The following is a 21,154-nucleotide window of genomic DNA, read 5'->3' as shown; positions in this document are numbered from 1 at the left end:
ATCAGTTCAATAATAAGCAATTGGCTGTTTTTTGTGTACCTTTAGTGTGTGTGCGTGCGATGTAAGGTGTGATTGCCTTTTCTGTAGGAACTTGTAAATAAGAAGGTTGCCAGTTTAACACGTAGGCTTTCGCGACCAATATTATTCATAATCACCGATTTTGGGTTTAGATGGCGTTATTTATAAATGTGTCGTAACCCTCCACCACCCGACACGGCCAATCAGTAAAAAAGTGTCACGTTGACAAAAGACAAATAGTTCACTGCTTTAGCCCACCGGTGTGTTGAAGCGTGAAACCACAACATTTACAATTTGAGTACGACGTTTCGCTGGTAACTGCATCCAGCTTCAACACACCGGTGGGCTAAAGCAGTGAACTATTTGTCTTTTGTCAACGTGACACTTTTTTACTGATTGGCCGTGTCGGGCGGTGGAGGGTTACGACACATTTATAAATAACGCGATCTAAACCCAAAAACGGTGATTATGAAGAGGGTTGCCGTCTGTCCGGGTTTTTACCAGTCTGGGAAATGGCGTCTATGTTCGGGTAGCAGGGATTAGATTAAATGCATTGCATTACACTGCACTATAATGTCAGACCTGGGGGCTGACTGGCAAATTATGTCTGCATTTTGGTCTGTGGCAAAGCTGCTAACCCTACTCGTATGACATCATTTATTTATGACCCATAATGAAAATCCAGTGTGGTTTAAAGCAGATTCATAAACAGGTGCGGGGGGGGGGCGTGCTTTTGATGGAGGAGCCCCGATAATAATACGAACAATTTACGTAAATGCGTTACCACTGGGAATGTATGGGATAAATAAATTCCATTAGCCATATCAAGAGTTCTGTTCGTGAATCTGCCGATACATTCAACGACTTGCGCAATCATCGTTGACAATGCGGTCGCGTCCTCGGTGGCCGTGTGTCGGTCTCGTGGAGGGCCTCCGCTCGACTTCGTGGATCGTCGTCAACGATGGGCGACATTGTTTGTGTTGGTGCCACAGTGGCAGTCTGGGTTGTCATCGAGACCCAACTCCAGCAGTGGAGGTGGTTGGCTGCACAGACATTGCCCTGTAACCCGGGACCTCACATCCTGGAACTGGTTTTCTGACAAGTTAGAGTATTGGGAGGATATATTCACAGGATGAGGAGTATTTACAATTTTTTTTCAAAATTATTTTGAAGTCATCGAATCTGGTGGTTTTGAGAGGTTTCTCTGCCACACAACGCACATTTTTCAATGCTTTAGCGAGCTACGTGCTACAGTGAAGTACATTTGATGGGCCGATGCATATGCGTTCCCGCGAGCGTGATCCACAAAGGGGCATGGGTGAACTGCATTGCTTTCCCTGCGCTCCTCCTCCACTTTAATCACAGAGACCACGACGCGCAAAATGCAGCAACCGAAGGTGTGGATAAAATGGGCTGATAATGAGAAACTTGGTCCTTTTATGAAGATTCATCCAGCAGTAGAGTGCCTGCTGTAGGCAGGCAGCACTGTAGCAGAGACCCTTAGCTATGATGTCGGCTGAATGGTTTCACGCTGGGCAATATAATACTGGACTGTAATTGTAAGTGTAGGAATATGGTAAAAGGATAATGGCGAAACCCTGCAATGTCGTACCGACGCCAATGCTGGCATGAGGGTCTTCTTCACTAGAGGGAGCTCTGTAGAACCTCTCTGTAGGGTATGGAGCCGACTCTTCACCGCTGGCCAGAGATTTTGGAAGATGTGGGAATACTCAACACTTCACCCCTCCACACACGACCTGGTGGTGCAACACAAGATGTCATCTGTGTGTGTGTGAGCGCACGTGTGTGGGGAGCTGTAGTGTAGCATTGAATGCGCTGCGCTACGAAACTTGGCGACCCCCGTTCGATTTCGGCTCGCGGCCAACATCAGTGAGGACGCCAGTGACCCTAGGTCGACTCAGCCTCAAATGAGTACCTGATGTGTAAACATTGCCACTAGGGAGATAAAGGCGGCCGGGCGTGAGTTGGCCACCCACCCCCTTGTGTGCTGTGCCAGCCTTTATAAGTGCTCACTAACAGCACTTGCCTCTAAAGTCTGTTGAGGCTATACGGGGGATGTTTGTCTGTGTGCTCGTTGACATTTCAATTTTCCAGCATTTTCTCGTTTGTGGCTCTTTTTTTCATCTGTCCCCCCATTTGCTGTTTCCACCCTTAATGTTCTGAATTTTACGTGTTGTTTGTAAAAGTGCTTTTATATCCTTTGGCATTCATATGCCAGAAACATTAATATCTGCACTTATAACTGGGTATTTTACGCGAGCGTGGAAGAGTTCGCGAATTACCCTCCAGGAGCGACCCGTCTGGAGCTTCCTCTTTAAATCGAGGCCTTTCTGCCAACATTGACGTAATAAAGCAATAGCAGGGCTGCACATCTACCTTTAACCTCTAATTACACCCAGAGCCGGCCCAGCCACTAAGCGACCCTTGCAATTGCAAAGGGCCCCGTGGCCAGCAGAGGGCCCCCTAGAGTCACTGCTAGCTAGTGGGTGAAAAAAATCATACATCAAAGGGGCCTCCAACCAAATTTTGCTTAGGGCCCCCAAAGGTCTAGGGCCGGCTCTGATTACACCGCAATGTTGCTGAATAAAACCAACGGTGCTCGTGGGTAACTCTTGCCTACAACATCAGGCAAAAACAACGGTATGACGTTTAACAGGCTGATGAGCCTCAGAAAGTCAAATCCAGTTTCGGGTTTTCCTGCTTAAACAAATTCTGTCGAAAAAAGACGGCTCCAATGTTAATTTAGTTTTCGATGAAAGATGCTCTTCGCAATAAAGGTTTTTGTCAAATAGTTCCAACTTCAGCCCGCCGGTGTGTTGAAGAGTGAATCCACAACATTCACAATCTGAGTACGGGCGATTTGCCCGTTGATGCTGGATGTAATTACCAGCGAAACGTCGCACTAAGATTGTAAATGTTGTGGATTCACTCTTCAACACAACGGCGGGTTGCAGCGGTAACTATTTGGCGTTTTGTTTACGTGACAAATCCCTTACTGATTGACCATGTTGGGTGGTGGAGAGTTTCGACACATGTATACTTATGTGATCTAACCTAAAAACCTTTATTATGAATATTGGTCACGAAAGCCTACGTGTTAATCCAAAGATGCTTTTGCCCGTTACTTTTAATAGTACATTTTGTGTGTGGTAAATATGTACAGTGTGCGCAACAATTAGGGGATGGTTCTTGAGTGTGATGAACATTGAATGTGATTTTATCAGAAAAAGTTAATTGGCAGAGTGATTTTCTGTACAAATGAGCATTGAGACAGTGCTCAGCCTCTTGGTCACAATCCCTGTAAAGCTAGCGATGGAATTCCACATACCTATGGCAGGGGCGAGTCTCTGCATACGACCAATCACTCTTGACTTCCGCACAAAGCAGTACTTATTTTCCCGACCCCCAGAGGTATGATGGATGGGCTGAGTTGACCCCCTCCCATGATTTGAACTTGCAACTTTCCGATTGCAAGCCACACGATCGACCGGCGGAGCCACGTAAAATAACCGAATGGAATTCTAAAGAATGCTGCCAAACGATGCAATGTGGAGACCAAAATAAGACAAACACAAAACCAGAGAGAACAAAACACTCAAAATAGATGGTGCACACGGAAGCCACTCGGTTTGCATTCAAATAAAACAAGTCTTTATTAAAAAGCGAAAGACTAAAATATATATTTTTTTTAAATGAGAAAATAAAATGCATTAACGAATGATTAAAATTGGCGAGCTGCATTCAGTTGGTCTTTATGTCAGTAGTAAATGCCTTTAAAATAACAGACCTCGGCTATTCTTTTTTAATAAGCTCATAACACAACGTACAGTTAACAAATAAAAACCGCAGAGAACAAATTTGCAAGAAAACAAGAAACGTGAATATGTAGATGATCGAATGGTTATGTTAATGAATGCCTATTGGTATCATGGAATATGGTTTTAAAATGGGTCCCTTATGTGCCTTTTTAAGCCATGCAATGAGTGGTATTCTAAAGCTTGTCCCATGAGTCTTGTTATCTACGAGCCGTGGTGTGTGAATGTAAACGTTTGGAGTACCATCACGAGACCCTGTGGCCGATGACCACCTATCTACAAAGGAAGACGCAATCCAAAATGCGATCAGGTGTCATTTATATTTCATTCCGAAACAAAAAAACATCCACCCGGAGTAATGTGCTGGTTTAAAACTTTTCTGCTTCGTTTAGAATAATTACCGATTCACTTCTCAAATCAGCCATTGTGACTCAAGTTATCAACACATGTTCATTTCAAATTGATCAAACATAGGTATGCACTCACTGCTGCACTGCGATGTATTTGAAATTCCGGCTCCCAGAATGCAATGCACATCACATCCACGGTAATATCACATTTTGTTTTTTTAAATCGCAGTTGCCGGGCAAAGACGAAAAGGCCTCAAAATGGCAAGCGACCAGCAACAGACTGCACTATTGAAGGTGTAAATGGACATTGGCTAATACGTTTGTTGAATCGCGGAAGGCCATGCACGCTTTCGGCGAAAGAGACGATGTGGGAGAGAATTCCGAAGTTGAGCAGTGCGAGAAAAGAAGCAGAAAAGATAAGTGTTGTGGCATGCAGTATAGCGGTTGAACTGTGTGGGTGATCCAAACACAGTCAGTCTAGTAGACCGGGTAACTGAACACAGGTAGAAGAATCCGAGTGAAGTTCATGGAATCATGGGAATAGTGACCTTAGTAGCAGCAATAGAAGAGTGATCAAGGAGCCGGCTGACTACATCGCAGTCGTGCGGCACTTAAAAAGTGGCTGAATAATTTGAAAATTATGAGTTGAGAACTATTTGGCTTTGGGTTGAGCCTTCCTTCAAACCAATGCTCGTATGCAACAACATTTTTTTTAAAGCCAATGTGGAACCATCCCGATGTTAGGTATCACTTGGCTATGCTAGTTGAGGGAAATATTGTACTGTAAATGTATACCAACTAATGGTATCTTTTAAAAATAGAAAGTATGCGTTGCCGTGAAGCATTATGGGTAAACGCATGCATTAGCATAACTCCATTCTGTGTCATCACAAAAACATCTACGTTTTAGCCATATCCCTATTGGCTTTCCAGACCAATATTATCAAGCCGCATTTTTTGAAGCAAGAAAAGTGTGGACCATTTTTTGCATACGTCTTACTGCTGATGATGCCCAGAAGGTTTAATACATACTTTTTTTGCATTATTTATACAGAACGGACAGTCTGGTTATATATGCTTTTACCCACTCCAAGTGGAGTGTGCTCTGATATGGTATGAACATGATTTCATAACATGTTCATGACTGAATAATTGCCCAGCATCAAATCAATTTGTATCGTGACATCTACTTCCTCTATGCCAGTCTTACCATTTGCATTTCACTTGTAATGTGCTTATTTGTTTTCGCACACTAGCAATGCGGTTAAAATTAACAGGCACCAATATAAATGATCGAACAAAAATAAATCAATTTGAAAAAACAGCGTAACAGCATTTGCAAAGTAACATAAGCCCTATAGGAAGATGCGTAAACATGCAAAGTGTACCCTCGTAGCTGTACCATGCACGCTTGTTCTATTTAGCCATATTTATATGGCTGAGTAATACATGTTTTTGTCTATCGACTAATGAATATGCTTCAAAAAATAACTATGATTTAGTTTGTTACTTTATTCCTGACCGTGTGATACTGATCTCCCTGAACTCTGTTTTCGGGTCGTGCCACGTGCTGTTCTGCACGATGTCTGACGTTTCGCCCCCAATGTACTGGCAGCTTCTTCAGGAAACGTCAGATACCGTGGTATACAATGCGCGGAACAACTCGAAAACGTGTCAGAGAGCCATACAGCACAGCCACGAAAACTTCAGTAAATATCCCAACATCATCCGTGAATTCGTTTCCAATCATCTCTCAAGCGTGTCCCATTTGATATAACACTCAACAAAGTGTCTTTAAGATCCTCCTCACAAAGATCCCCTTTTCCCTTGTAGTGGTAAATACTGAAAATTAGATTTATTTTTAAAAAGAAAAACATTAAACAGTGTATTACTGTATTACGAGTATCATTATAGACCACCGAGATATATTTAAGCAGCATGCATTTGTAAACTATACACAGCAAGTAATCTCAAAGTAATATTAAGCCTGGAGTTTTTATAAGATTGAAGGCAAAACAAATATATGATTAGGCATTGATGGCTTTCGGCATTTCCACACCGGTGGTTTGTAACTTTGTAGACCATGAGGACCGAGGGAGCAGGGGTGAATTAGGCAACACCCAAGTGGGTCCCATCAGTCCATTCGTAATGATGCACCAATTCAATGATACTAATATCGATTCGTAAGCTCGTGATACATGCACTGGGTCATACGTGTAAGAATCAATGTCAATATAGAGCGCTGTGGTTAGTGCACGGTGCTAAAGACTTAAGTACAATTCCCGGTCATGGGCAAGTGGTATCTGACCCGTTCCTGCACCACCACTCGCAGCAAGCCCACGTTGCCTAATGTGGTGAAGTATGGTGAAACAAACCCTGATGGCTTTGCATCATGGGGAGGCCTTCATCCAGCAACTTGATAGGCAAAGAGCTGTGAATTTACAGGGTCTCTGTGGTAGTATCATGTGTAATTAAATCACTTAGAAGTGGACGACAAAGTTGAGATAGGTCTGTGAAACTAAAGGCACACTTGGCAGGAGGGTTGCCATCTTAGCCAGGCTTTCCCCGGATTATCCAATCTTTGAGGAAGCTGGTCCTGGGAAATCTGCAAGTTTTCATTAAATGTCTCAGGGTTTTTGTCAGTCTACACTTACAATACACAACTTTAAGACAATGCTTATAGTTGCAGTTCTCCCCTCTTTCAGTTGTGTCAAATATATTCGTCTTCCCATATGTTCTGGCTTTCTGTATCCCAGGGATACAACTTTACCGTATAAACCTCAGCATGTTCGTCATGGTGTTGAAGACACATTGTATCGAGATTTGAGAAAGTCCCAAGCGTTCGAGAACATCCCAGCTGTGGTTGTTTACAACAGTTCTGCTATATGCTGATTAAGATCCCTCAAACCTATCAGTTTTTTGGCACACAATTCATCTTTTATAAAACTCCAAAATTCAACCACATTTAAAATGTTGTCCAATTATAATTATTTAATAATGAATGATGCCTATAAAGGATCCCCATTATATATCATGGCATATATAAATCTGTTCATTTGACCCCTACAATTACTAGTAGGCCACCACATTTACAATAAACTTAACACAGTTGTCAATAACACTGCGACCTTAAAAGGAGAAACATACAATCGGCAAAGTAGCATCACCGATAATATACTTTTTCCTTTAAAGGCCACAGCGTTATTGACGAATGTGTTTAAACGTTTGTTGTTTGTGTTTGCACACCACTGCCAAATCAGTATCACCAAATAATCTGACTAACTTTACAGATTATTTTAGCATTGGGGAAAATCACGTAAACTTCAGCAGCACGCTTTGTCCGTCTGTAACATTCTAACATAAGGACAATTCATTTTCCCAACCATTTCCACTGGGTCTCTCGTCCTACGTTTAACAAATTCATTTAATTAAGTGTATCATCAGACTTTTAAGTTGCAATTTCAAGCGAGAGTACGGTGTAGTGTTTGTGGCTTTTTACCAATTCCCAACTTGAAAAGTGGAGGCAAATGCCACTACTGTACGTGGCAGTGGCTCTTCCGTTCCATTTCATCAATGGCACGACCACAATCACTACCACTGCCCCACAGAGCCACCTTGATACGACAAAATATTCTTCCATGAAACCGCCACTGGGAACAGTGCACTGCAACAACATGCTCGGGGCCTAGTGGAGGAGTTAAAATACACGATAGTCACTCAGCAAAAAACAAATCTTTAAATAAAATTCCACAATTAATTGCTATTTTTGCAACAAGTGCATATTAGTTGAAGAGTGTCTTCTGAAGATACATTGTTTTAGTCAGCCCTACAATATGCATATAGCACACATTAAAATAAAACTACTGAAAACAGTACGTAAATAAAGGTAACGTTTTAGTGTGAGCAAATACAGTACAGGACCATATATCCGTTTTCGCTCTTGCTTTGCACCACGATACTTTAGTAGAGTATACAGTAACTGGCACTTATTGCCAAGTGATTTAGTTACAAGTATAGTTATGACACGTTTCCAATAATAAATCGCTGTACTCTTCTCGTAATTGTCTATAACTGTGAGTAACACTGCAGTAATCATTTTGGCAATCAAACTTTCATGTCATGTTAAAATTACTGTACGTACTAAATTACTACAGATTATTGTTCAACTACATCTGCTGGTTAGCCTCAAATGGAGCTCACTACACTATATCTATAGAGTATTGCTAAATATAAAAACATTTTTTTTCTTTGGGATAAATTGATATTCGTTTTTAACTGTATTTTACTTTGGTATTCAGCTTTGGCATTGGTAGTATGTAAGCCATGTGAAAGCACCTTTCGTATAAAGTTATTACTGTACTTGATATGTCATTATGCAAACCACAGTGCTGGTGTTCCTTTATGTAATCTTATATCTGTGCTAAAGCATACATTGAAATCCCATCATTAAAAATATACCAGTGGTTTACAAAAAAACACAAATTTTTTTCTGGGTCATTACACTGCTCGCTTTACGCACCTTTTTTAAGCCAAATTTTAGTGAACAAACACCCACACAGTCTGTAGTGACACAAGGCAAGAGACGGCCGAAGCGAGGCCTAGTAACGACGCGTGTACGAGTACGACGTGTACCCAGAAGCGTTGCCAGACGAAAAACTCATCGGAGATCCGAACCCCATGAGGCCCTGGCCTACGCCCGCATCGAAACTTCCCCTTCGCGAGCCGGGCCTGGAGCCCGAACGCGAGCCTGATTGCGAGCCGTATGCAGAGCCCAAGCCTCCGCTGATGCCAATGACGCCGCTGGCCTCCAGCAGCCGGACTCCACTCTCCGAATCCACCATGCACCGGTCCATTGCCTCCTTGTAGGACATGCGTGTGCGGCTCTTTGGGCACGTGAGGTACTTGAAGTGTGCATTGATGTCGCGGAGTTTCTGCACCAGAACGAGATCCACCAGGCCCCTGTTGACGCTGTCTTCCAGGGATGTGCGCTGCCCAGTGCCCGGGTCCACGATGCCACCCGTAAGGTACTGAGCCTCCAGAAAACGGCGGCCTGACTCATAGGTGATCAGCCCTTTCTTCATTGCCACCATGATTGGCACCTTCATCTTTGTAATGGGGTCTTCGTAGCCAGTGAAGGCCTTCTCGGCAACGGACACCATCTGAATTAAACGATTGTCCAGAAGGCCGTATGTGACGGCATCCCTTAAGTTGTATCGCCTCCCAGTGGTTGGGTCGATGATACCTCCTGTGCATGCTTGAATCTCCAGTAGCCTCTGGGCAGTGAAATTGTCCACCAGCTTGCGCTGCAAAGCTTCGTAGATGGAGATTTTTTCAAGCTTTTGGTTATCCAAGATTCCGCCTACTGGTTGTGTCTCCTCAACAGGATCGTTCCACATGCCCAGAACCCGGCTGGGATCTGGGCTAAGCATTGGGCTGCCTGGTATAATGGAACTGCTGCTGCTGCTGCTGGTGCTGAGGGTGGTCATTCTGGAGTGATAGTCTGTGCTGCTGCTCGAGGTCAACTTTCCAGACAAGACGTCAGCGAGCTCTGTGATTGCGAGCTTTCCCGAACGATACTGAGTCATGGTGCTCTGCGTAATCACTCCCTTCTTCAAGGCCTCCTCAATGCTGAAACTGCGGCCTGTGCGTCGGTCCACCAAAATGGAGGACACGACACCATCGCCGGTTGTGGTTGTGATCTCCTCCCACTCGCACTCTTGCTCGGACAGCTGGATGTAGGTCTGATGGTCAATCAGCTTCCTCTTGTAAGCTTCGTAAACTGTCAACTCTTCGTTGGTGTCTGGGTCAACGATGACAACTTTGCGCTTCCTCACGGACGATTTGGAGGACATTTTCCGCTCTTTTTTCTTCTCCTTGATTGGCAGAAGAGAAAGCCCTGTGGCGGGGTCTTTGATGCAGCGCTGAAACAGGTCCAAGTAAGAGAGATTTTCTTCAGTGTTTGGGTCGAAGAATCCCTTGGTGTCGTCACTGGGATCGAGCAAAATTTGGTTCATTTCCTCATCGAAGAGCCCTCGCGTGTAGGCCATCTCCACGGGAATACGGTGGCTGGCCTGTGGGTCAATGATGCCTCCCGTGGCGATCTGCGCCTCTAAAAGGCGGATGCCGTGCTCCTTGATTATCAGCCCTTTCTTCATGGCTTGGAAGAGAGACATGACTTCACCAGAAAACTTATCAATGTAACCGGTCACAGCACGCTCTGCAGAGAGAAGTTTGTCTAGGTATTCTGGACCAACCAGTCGCCTTTTCACTGCCTCATCGACAGACATCTTCATGTTATTCACAGGATCAATCATATAGCCTGTTGCTGCCTGCGACTCCATCAACACTAGTCCTGTGCCAGGCCGTAAGAATCCCCGCTTTATGCCACTGTACAATGGAAGCTTCTCCCTTGTCGCTTCAATGTACAAACCGGCAATGCCGCTTGTGCCTTCAAGGTACCCTCGGATAGTGCCTGAGACCTCGTCTATTGATCTCGATCCCTCCCTGAGCTGCTTTGCCATCTCCGTGGTCAATATGTTGGAATTGAGTAGCTCGCTCAGGGTGACCTGGCGACGCAGGCCCTTGAAGGTGACCTCCTTCTTCCCTGTGCGAATGAGCTCCCTGTCTTGAATGATTTCGATGATTATTATGATGATGCGCTTGATGGTGATCTTTCCAGTGCGATACTGCACAATCAGCTCATTGCGTTTCTCATCACCAATCAAGTTGGTGTCGTAAAGGACCTCCCAAACGGTCATCTTTTTCCCGGCCATATCTCCAACTGGGATCTCTACTACCTCATCCTCCAGAGCTTTTTTGGCATCTTCAATCGTGTAAGTGTATGTTATTTCTGTCTCTGGGGCGGCAGCAGCAGCATTGTAATCGGTTACTGTGATGCTGGGGGCATTGGCAGCAACACTAGTAGAAACGCTCAATTCTAGCCCGCCATTGCTATGGTTCTGTCCACCCATGTTCTGCACTTGCAATTGTTGATGCTCAAGCTCAAGCCGCCTTCGTTCTTCCTCCATTTGTAACAACAATCTCTGCTTCTCAATCTTCTGAAGTTCCACTCTCTTGAGCTCTTCAATCTCCTGAAACTCAATTATCTTGCGTTCCTCCATCTGTTGGAGGTCGACCCTCCGTTGCTCCTCCATCTTCTGCAGCTCGAGTTTTGTTCTCTGGTCAAGCCGCTCCATCTCAAGCTTCCTTTCAAGCTCCACCCTCTGATGGTTTTCCTCAAGCTCCCTGAGCTTTTTTAGAAGCTCGTCCTTCTCCTGTTCAGCACGCAGCTTGTCCGCCTCTGCTTGCATTCTTTGTTGCTCCAGCATGTCAATGACTTCCCTTTCGAAGCCAGGACTGCTCTGCTGCTGCAGCTGATACATCGGAGGCTCACGTTGCTGCTGCTGCTGCTGAAGCAGAGCTTCCTGCATCTGAAGTCTCAGCTGAACATTCTCTTCTTCTTGCTGGTGGCGTATTTTGGCCTCGGCCTCCAGCTGAGCTTTAGTTTTCCTGAGCTCCTCTTCATACATCTTCTGGAGCCGGGCCTTCTCCTCGTCCAGAAACTTCTGCTTCAGCAAGAGAGCTTCGTTCTCATCCATTTGAGAGGCGCTGTCTTGAAGATACTCCCTCTGAAAAATCACGACTTCCTTGGGGTGTGTAGTGGTCTCTTGTGGAGTCACCTACAAAGGAAGTTACTGTTAATCAAACAGCACCACTTAAATCAATAAATATATAAAGCTTATTTATGTGTGAGCATAAAAAACATACAAAAAGTGTTTATTTAATCAATAAATACATAGACTCGGTTTATAATTTTAAAGACTGAAAATACTATCCTTTAGCTGCAGAATTTATTATCACGAAGATAACTGAGATTTCCTCAAAAGGTAAAGGTGCAGCCCTGAAAATACTCTCTCATGCTACTGCTGGCAGAAGGGCTTTCACTCGTGGGAGATCTAAAGTAGGTTCTGTAATTTTGGCTTCTAATCTTCCGCACTGGCCAGACGTTGGTGGCAGTATCGATGCTTTGCCACACCACACAAGCGACCTGCCAATTGACTATATCCATCTATCCTGCCGACGAGACAGCGGGAGGGATTTAATAAACTTGCTAACTGTTTCAACCGATCCGTCGGCAGTGCAGTGTGATGACCATTACAGATAACTTCCCAGAGCATTTATTTGCGTTTACTGACGTTGCGTTTACTGAGGTTTTAAGAACCAAGAAAAAGCCAAAGTGTGTTTTGTTTTCAGAAAAAAACCCTGCAGCTTTTAAAACTCTATATGGTATTACATTTATACACTTTTTGTTTGTTATTTTTTTGAAACTACCTTTATTTTAATGATTAATGAATGCTCAATACCTGTGTAGCTTGAATATGAAACTTTTCCGCCTCCTGTCTCAGCCTCTCCTTCTCTTGCTCCAGTGTGACGATGAAGCACCTCAGTTTGACCACCTCACTCTCCATCTTCAGCTCCTTCTCGCTTCGGTTGTCTACCTCCGTTTCCTGCAGCTGCTTCACCTTCAGGAGAACCTGCTTCTCTGCCTCGAGCCTCTGCTGACTAATTTCCTCTGCCTGGGCCTTCTCTCGAATGGCCTCTTCCTGGGCCTTTGCTCGTTCCTTGGTCAGCTCTTCGATGTGTTGCCTTAGACGGTCCGCCTCGGATGACGCCTCCTGCTGCCTGCGCCGCTCCTCCTCCAAGGTCCGCTGAAAGGCCTGGGTCTCGCTCTCCAGCTGCTGCTCAATCTTTTGGCGATCTTTGACAAGCTTCTGAGCCTCCTTGCTCGATTCAGACTGAAGTCGGTTGAACTCAGCGATGGCTTGCTTCTTTTCCTGGGCCAGCTGTTCCGCCAGGGCCCTCTGTTTCACCAGCTCAGCTTCGGCCTGCTGCCGCAAGTTCGTGGACTCCTCAGCCTTTGATCGAAGGCGAGTGGCCTCTTCGGCAAGAAGTGTCATTTTGTGTGCTTCATCCTCCAAGACCTTTTGCATGTTGTGCGAGTCAGACAGTGCATGCAATCTGTTCATTTCCTCAGCCTGGTTTTTTTGCCTGAGGAGCTCCTCCATTTGGGCTTTGAGTAATGCAAGTTCCTCCTCCACCAATTGTTTCTGTCTGGTTGTCTCTGCAACTTCGAGTTTGAGTCGGTTCAGTTCATCCTCCAGGAGAGATTTTTGATGCTCGGTTTTTTGCAGGAGTGCACGCATGTTGTTAAACTCCTTTTCCACCTCTGCTTTTTGTTGTAATATTTTTTCCACCTGCAGCCTCTGTCGCTCAAACTCCTCTTCGGCGAGTTGCTTCAAGTTCAGGGCCTCTTGCTCGGCACGAGCTCTCTTTGCGGCCTCGTTCTCTGCCTCTTTCCTCAGCCTCTCGGCCTCCCCCTGCAAAAGGGCTTTTAGCTGCGCATCTTCTTCCGCCTGAGACTGCAGCAAGAACACCTGCTCCGCTTGCTTGCGCAGGTTATTTGCCTCTTGCTCGGCGGCCAGTCTCGCCTGGTCCGCTTCTTCTGCGGCTTTCTGTGCCAACTCTGCCTCATCCCTGAGTTTGGTCAACATCTCCTCGTCCTGCTGCCGAACCTTGTTGAACTCTGCGTCCTTCTCAGCCAGTGCGGCAAGGCGGGCCTTCTCCTCTGCCGCCAGACGTTTTTGCGCAGCATCCTCTGCGAGCTTGACCTGGTTAGTGGCTTCACTCTCCGCTTTCTGCTTCAGGGCGAGAGCTTCCTCCGCCTTTTTCTTGAGACGTTCCAACTCTTCCTGAGCAGCCTGGAACTGACTCGTTGCAAGCTTTTCAGCCTCAAATTTCTGATGAACGACCTCATCTGCCTCTTTCTTCTTCACGGCTTCCTCTTGAGCCACCATTTTCAATTGGGCTACTTCATCTTCAGCTTTTTTCTTAAGTTGTGCTGTTTCTTCTGCCTCCTTTACAATTACCTGCAACTGTGCTTCAAGCTCTTGTTTACCTCTAGACGCATTTTCAAACTCCAATCTGATTATGCGTATTTCTTCCTCAATCTGCCGGCGATTCAATACAGTCTCCTCAACCATTATTTTGTGACGATGGAGTTCAATTTCAGACTGCTTCTGGATTTTTGCCATCTCTTCCTCGATCGCCCTTTTCTGCTGGGCTGACTGCTCCTCAAGAAGTCTACGTTGTTCAGCTTCCACTTCAGCATCTGCGCGAAGTTTGTTGGCTTCTTCCACTGCCTGCATTTTCTCTTGTGCGAGACGATCAGCGAGGGCCTTCTGTTTGGCCAGCTCCTCCTCAGCCTGTTGCCGCAATTTGCCAGTTTCCTCACTCTTTGCACGCAGCTTAGAGGCTTCCTCAGCAAGGCTTTTCATCTTTGTGGCCTCTTCCTCTAAGATCTTCTGAATGTTCTGAGACTCTGCTGTGGCTCTCTGCCGGTTTTCCTCTTCAGTCTTGCCTTTTAGCCTCAGGAGATCTTCCATTTGGGCCTTCACCTCAGCCAGTTCATCTTCCACCAAGCTTTTTTGCTGAATGGCTTCCATTACTTGGACTTTCAATCGATTGAGTTCTTCTTCAAGCAGACCTTTTTGCTTCTGCGTTTTCTTAAGCAAATGTCGCATTTTTGCAAGTTCGTTTTCTGCCGATTCCTTCTGCTCCATTATATTTTCCGCCAGCAGCCTCTGTCGTTCGAACTCTTCCTCGGCGAGCTGCTTCAAGTTGAGGGCCTCTTGCTCGGCACGAGCTCTCTTTGCGGCCTCATTCTCGGCCTCTTTCCTCAGCCTCTCGGCCTCCGCCTGCAAAAGGGCTTTTAGCTGCGCATCTTCTTCCGCCTGAGACTGCAGCAAGAACACCTGCTCCGCTTGCTTGCGCAGGTTGTTTGCCTCCTGCTCGGCGGCCAGTCTTGCCTGATCTGCTTCTTCTGCGGCCTTCCGTGCCAACTCCGCCTCATCCCTGAGTTTGGTCAACATCTCCTCGTCCTGCTGCCGAACCTTGTTGAACTCTGCGTCCTTCTCAGCCAGTGCGGCAAGGCGGGCCTTCTCCTCTGCTGCCAGACGTTTCTGTGCAGCATCCTCTGCTAGTTTAACTCTTTTGGCCGCCTCATCCTCTGCCTTCTGTTTCAGCACAAGTGCTTCCTCCGCTTTTCTTTTCAATTGCTCCAGCTCTTCCTGAGCAACCTGGAACTGACTTGCAGCAAGCTTTTCAGCTTGAACTTTTTTCTGAACGACTTGCTCTGCCTCGTTTTTCTTCATGGCTTCTTCCTGAGCAAGCTTCTTCAGTTGTGCGGCCTCCCCTTCTGCTTTCTCTTTCAGGCGAGTTGTCTCCTCCGTTGCCACTTGAAGTTTTTGCAGCTGCTTTTCCAGATCTGCCTTTCCCTTGGAGGCATTTTCAAAATTCACCCTGATGATATGGATTTCCTCCTCAATTTGTCGTCTCTGAAAAATGGTCTCCTCGACCAAGAGCTTTTGCCTCTGAATCTCCAGCTCTGAGTGCTTCTGGATTTCGGCCATCTCCACCTCAATAGCCTGTTTTTGCTGTGCAGCTTGCTCTTCGAGGAGCTTCCTTTGCTTGGCTTCCCCTTCTGCCAGCTGTCTCAGCCGCTCGTTCTCCTCCGCTTGTTCTTGCAGCACTCTCTCTGCATCATCCTTAAGTTGGCTGGCCTGCTGAATGATGAGCAATTTTTCTTTATGCACCTTCTCTGCCTCCGCACGCTGCCGGGAAGTCTCTTCTTCCATTATTCGCCGATGCTGCATGGCCTCGTCAGCCAGCTTCTTGAGGCGAGCCGCCTCCTCTGCAAGATGCTTCATCTTGGCGGCTTCTTCCTCAAGAATCTTATCAGTCTTCTCTTTTTCAGCATTTGCCTTCAGCTGGTTCTCCTCTTCTACTTTGAACCGAAGCTTAATGAGTTCGTCCATCTGTGATCGGACTTTGGCCAGCTCCTCCTCCAGCAAGGTCTTCTGCCTTATCGCTTCAGCCACCTCGGCCTTAAGCCTCTGAAGTTCGTCTTCAAGCAGCGACTTCTGCTGCTCCGAGTCTTGCATGAGTATGAGCAGTCTCTTCACCTCCTGTTCTGCCTGTTGCTTCTGCTGCGTGGTCTTTTCGGAAAGCTTGAGCTGTTTACCCAGCTCGTCCTCAGCCTGCGATTTCTGCTTCTGCGCCAGTTGCTGGGCTTCACCCCGGGCTTTAGCCTCACGCTCAGCTGCTGCTTTTTGTTTCTCGGCTTCCTGCTGAGCCTGGCTTTTTTCTCGCGCCAATTCCTCGGCCTTATTTTTCTGCTCCAAGGCCTCCTGTGCTTTTTGCATCCACATCTCAAGCTCAGCCTTGGCGGTCGCCTGGGCCCTTTCTGCGTCGTCTGCAACCTTCTTGCGTAGCATTGCCTCCCTCTTCAAGTCCACAATCATTGTCTGTTCCTCCTGCTGCATTTGTTGCAGCTCCACAAAGGTGGCCTTCTGGGCCTGGATCTCAGCCTCTGCACTCTTCTGGAACGCCTCCTGAGCAACAGCGATCTGCCTCTTTGCCTCCTCTTCCGCTTGCTGCTTTCTATTCTGGGCCTCCTCAGCGATCTTCTTGAGTCTCTCTACCTCAGCAAGGGCCGCTCTCTTCTGACTTGCAGCCTCTTGTTCGGCCGCTATTTTTTTCTTGAGCTCCGCCTCGGCTTCCTCCTTGCGCCGAGCCTCCGTCTCGGCCAGCTGACGGTATTTGGCAGTCTCTTGCTCGGCGGCCTTCAGCCGTCTCTCGGCCTCCTCTGCTCTGGCTCGGAGGGCGTCCAGCTCATCCTCCGCCTCATCCTTACGGCGGGAGGCCCTCTCAAGCTCCATGCGGATTATGAGGATCTCTTCCTCGACCTGCTTCCTCTGGCTCACGGCATCATTTACCAGGGCAGCCTGTCGGCGAACCTCAGCATTCGAGCTCTGCCGCAGTTCCACCACCTGCTGGTCCAGGGCCTCCTTCTGGGATGACGTAGCCTCGGCATAGGACCGCCGCTTGCTGGCGTCGTGATGGATCTGCTGCCTAAGGCGGTCTGCCTCCTCTTCTGCCTGGGCCTTGCCACGTGCGTAGTTCTCTGAGATTTGGCGTTGGCGCTCCAGTTCGTCTTGAATGTCGGCAAGGCGTCGGAGGGCATCCTGCGCTTCGCTGTGTTGCTGCTGCAGCTGTTGCTGTTGCTGCAGCTGTTGTTGCTGCGGCTGCTGGCTCAGCTGTTTTGCTTGCCTCTATGTACATGGAGTGGCACGAGATATTTCACACGGTGAGCGACGTTGATGCATTGCGCGCCCTCATTTTCTGCAATAAAGCCTTGAATATATCACCAGGTTTGTGTTTTGAGGTCATAAACTGAAGCCACAACAAATGCCAGGCACCGAAGGTTACAAAAGCATCCAAGGTCCACTCAATTTAGGGTAGCATTCGTTAATATGATTTAGCGTGTTATTGGCAAACCCAAACATCACAACAAGGACATTTCATGCTTTTTTTAAACTGGGTTAGAGATTGTTTCACCCCTTCCAGTGTTTTATTGTCATTTTTGTTTTGTTGTTTTCATAGTTTACTTTTTCCCCCTTTCAAAACCGATATGGCACTTGCTTTAGGAAGACAGCAGTTTGAAGTGACAGCTGAGAGAACACTGCAGGAAGTATCCGAAGGAAAAGTTTTAGGCTGAATCTTGAGGAGGCAGCAACACACAAACAGCAGAAGGCCTTTGATTGACACCAGCAGGCTCGACAGACACGCAAGCTCTTTGAAGAATAGGTGAAGTATCTTCGACATACCGAAGGGGAGCATTTTGTGATGACATTTCCACAGAGTTTAATTTCAGCTACATCTATCTGAACCCCATTGAGTGATCATCCATTTGAATGTCATTTATAAAGGCAGCTTAAGGGGCTCAATAATATATAAATGAGTTCCACATGTTCGTTTAATAATGAGCATTGCATGTAATTGACTCCCGTGATTTGGCCTACAACCAAATCAGAATGAATATGCTTGGAACGCATCTGAGCTTGTGAGCTAAACTAGGTGTTAACCAATCATCCCAATGTAGCACTTTTATGAAAAGAGCCTTGATATTCCATAAGCTTTTTCTGGGTAGATACATGCCATTATGAAACTCATTCCAACACTTGCCTGTCATGTGTGTGATTTTTTGTAAGTACGGTAAAAGCGTCTAACGAAGAGTTCGCGAAAACGCAGCAGCGGGATCGATACACGGAAGGTGTCTAAAAAGAAGCATCGTCCCTTTGAGAGAATGAAGAACCAAACGAGAGTTCCATGCATCGATTTTTTTCACCCCCCCCCCCCCCCAAGACGGTTAACGGAGAGGAAGAAATAATTCCACCGGCTGCGCAGAGTGCATCCACACAGCCCCAGAACCCTGACAAAAGAGGACACAGGACAGAGTCTTGAGGCCCCGCAGGGTGTGCATTTATTGTTACCACAGTGTCGCTCGCTTTGTCTTTGCGCCGAGAGGAATGTTACAAGCACACACAGGCGACACGCAAAACTCGATTTAGCACTCGCAGAGAGCGCAGGCAGATTTCCAGAGGAGTCGAGAGTAAAAAAGGCACATTTAAAAACTAAAAAGGACAGGTAAATTTTATAGTAGGAATATCGAGATATGTTGTAGGGTTGAGTACATTGCCTGCATGTTCTTATTGGTTTGTGCCATTTTCTTGATTGATAAATTTAACTGAGTACACAGTTAAATTTATATTCATTGTGCTGAATGCAGAAGAGAAACAAAACTGCTAAAACACTGCAAAAGGGTCAGAAAACCCAGCTGTTTATTCTTGTCAGTAATTACTCCATCTATTTTATTTTAAATACATTTTCAAGAGCACAGGTGGCTGTTTCCAGCATCAAAGCTTTAAAATAATACGCGAGTGTGTGACTTGTGATATTTTTGAAAAGGTCAGAACAAATTGACCTTCCGTACACGCTGGCACTAATGACCCTTTCCAATACTCATCAAAAAGCAATCACCTCCCAGTGCCCGCCAGAAAGAAATACCGAACTCATTAACCAATTGCACGCTTAAGAATGCAACCAATTTTAAGCTATTGTTTTTTTTACTGAAATGTAAAACAAAAACCTGGGTCGCAAACGAAACCGATTACTTAAAAAGTGGCATGAAAGACAACAGGTTCCCAAAATATTTTGAAAAATATCCGTGCATGTATTTTATAAATGCATATATTTTTTAAAAGGTATTGGTCACACTTTGATAAAATGTGCCTTCACAGACCATAGTCAAATGTCAATGTAGATTGCTAATCAACCTCGCATCAGACCTAAGCCAGCGGTGAAACTGTCATATTGTGTCTATCCATAGGTACAAGTTTCTATTTTTTTTAACCCCACAAAAATGGGATATGAATTCAGAAACCCTGCAACTACGAGGCCAAGCGCTCTTTCACAACCGAGCCACCCGGCTGGATTTCACCGGACACAGGAATGGAACAATATCGGGAAACCCAAAAAAATACAAAAACTACTGGCACATTGTGGTGGCAGCAACACAACGCCACTCCAATGCCTCTCAGTAACCTGCCCTCCTCCATACTGCACGCGACGTGCCCCACCCATCACAGCCTCCTCATCCTAATCACCTCTACAACGCTTTCCCGCCATGTCCGATGCTAAACTGCCAAGGTCTTTGCCCTGTCCTGCAATGCATCTGTTATGCACAGCAATTTAAAATCGTTCTCATGCCTGTCTCAGAAACCTTTAAAAAAAGATGAACGCTCCAATATAATTGCACAATTCAGCTCGCCAGGATTTTCTGTACATGCGCCTTGTCACATTTCAAATCAAGATGCAAAAAGGTGCAAGTATGTCGAAGACTCGATGCAACCTCACCTGGTTCATAACAGAGGTAACAAACTTGAGTTTCAAATGCACTTTGGTTTACGTCAGATGATCGTAAATTGATTGCAGCAACAACCCTCTCCCTACACTTTTATCTTTTCCCTTCAGTATCGTTTTGGCGAGTGCTTAAATGCACACGTATATTTTGTGTTTGTTATGGTGCCCACTTCATTTATATCAAGGTACGAAGAAGGAAGGTTTTTTTTTCTTTCATGAAATGAGAAAGCAAGAAGGAGATGTCAGAAGTGCCATATCCATTTAAACAAATAAATAAACAAACAAAAACAACATAAACCTGGCAGTGATGGGTAAAGAATGTCATGACCTTGTGTGATGGGAGATTAAACGAAACATAAATTAAAACCGGCTTCGGTCATCACGAAGGAGATAAATCATGCCAGTAACCGACGGTAACAACGACCGGAGAGGGCATCTCATCATTTTGACCTTCAAAACACTTTCCCGCATGCAAATACTGATGATTGCGTTGAATTCACTGCAGCACGTATTCGGCGATTATTCAAAAAAATCTAATTTGCTACGTAAAAAAAACATCGACATTTTTTAAAAGTCATATTTGCATAAGTGCTTACATTAATGTCAAATTGAACGAAAGACGTTCCTAATTTTGCGTGGTCAGAGGTCAAGCGCACCACACCCAAAGCACGGTCCATCACAATCAGGCAGCGTTAGTGCCATAAGCAGCAGGCGCGATCAAGCTCCGGCATTCTCTGTCACCAAGCCCAACACCAATCGCGCACGCACATGCACTTTGCAAGAACAAAAAACCCGTAGCGTTAAGTCAGAAACCACCACCACCACCTCCCCTCCCCCGCCAACTGCTAATCAAAACAACGACAGGAAACATTCACACCAACTTTTGGACCAACCGTTTAAAGGAATCAAATATCGCAAATGCACAACTCATGAGTTGACGATAGATAAACTGGGGAAAAGTTCAAAACAAATCTTTAAACAATGTGTCCCGTTCTGCTTGGCATTCTCCACGAGCCAGAGATGCGAGGCTTTGATTGGCCCCAGACGATGAGCGTGTGGTAGTGCGTGGTAGCGAGTGTTCGTGTCCGTAAGTACGCGCGCGCCCGTGTGTGTGTGTGTGCAACGAGCACT

General features: G+C 45.9%; 1 protein-coding gene and 1 pseudogene across 2 annotated transcripts in view; both read right to left on the bottom strand.

Moving 5' to 3' along the window:
- LOC144724331 (microtubule-actin cross-linking factor 1-like) overlaps nt 1–21,154 on the bottom strand; it is a 229,210-nt gene that overhangs the window by 163,054 nt on the left and 45,002 nt on the right. The window lies entirely within an intron of this gene.
- Nucleotides 3,668–20,700, bottom strand: LOC144733214 (uncharacterized; annotated as a pseudogene). Its single transcript, XR_013588325.1, has 4 exons — nt 20,694–20,700; nt 19,932–20,128; nt 12,568–17,373; nt 3,668–11,883 (listed from the first exon to the last, which is right to left on the bottom strand). The product of XR_013588325.1 is annotated as an uncharacterized LOC144733214 (transcript).

This window comes from Lampetra planeri, chromosome 2 (assembly GCF_965212315.1).
Source record: "Lampetra planeri chromosome 2, kcLamPlan1.2.h2, whole genome shotgun sequence".
In the NCBI taxonomy this organism is placed as follows: Eukaryota; Metazoa; Chordata; class Hyperoartia; order Petromyzontiformes; family Petromyzontidae; genus Lampetra; species Lampetra planeri.
The sequence above is the reverse complement of the archived record's forward strand: the minus strand, read 5'-3'. Positions and strand labels throughout refer to the sequence as shown.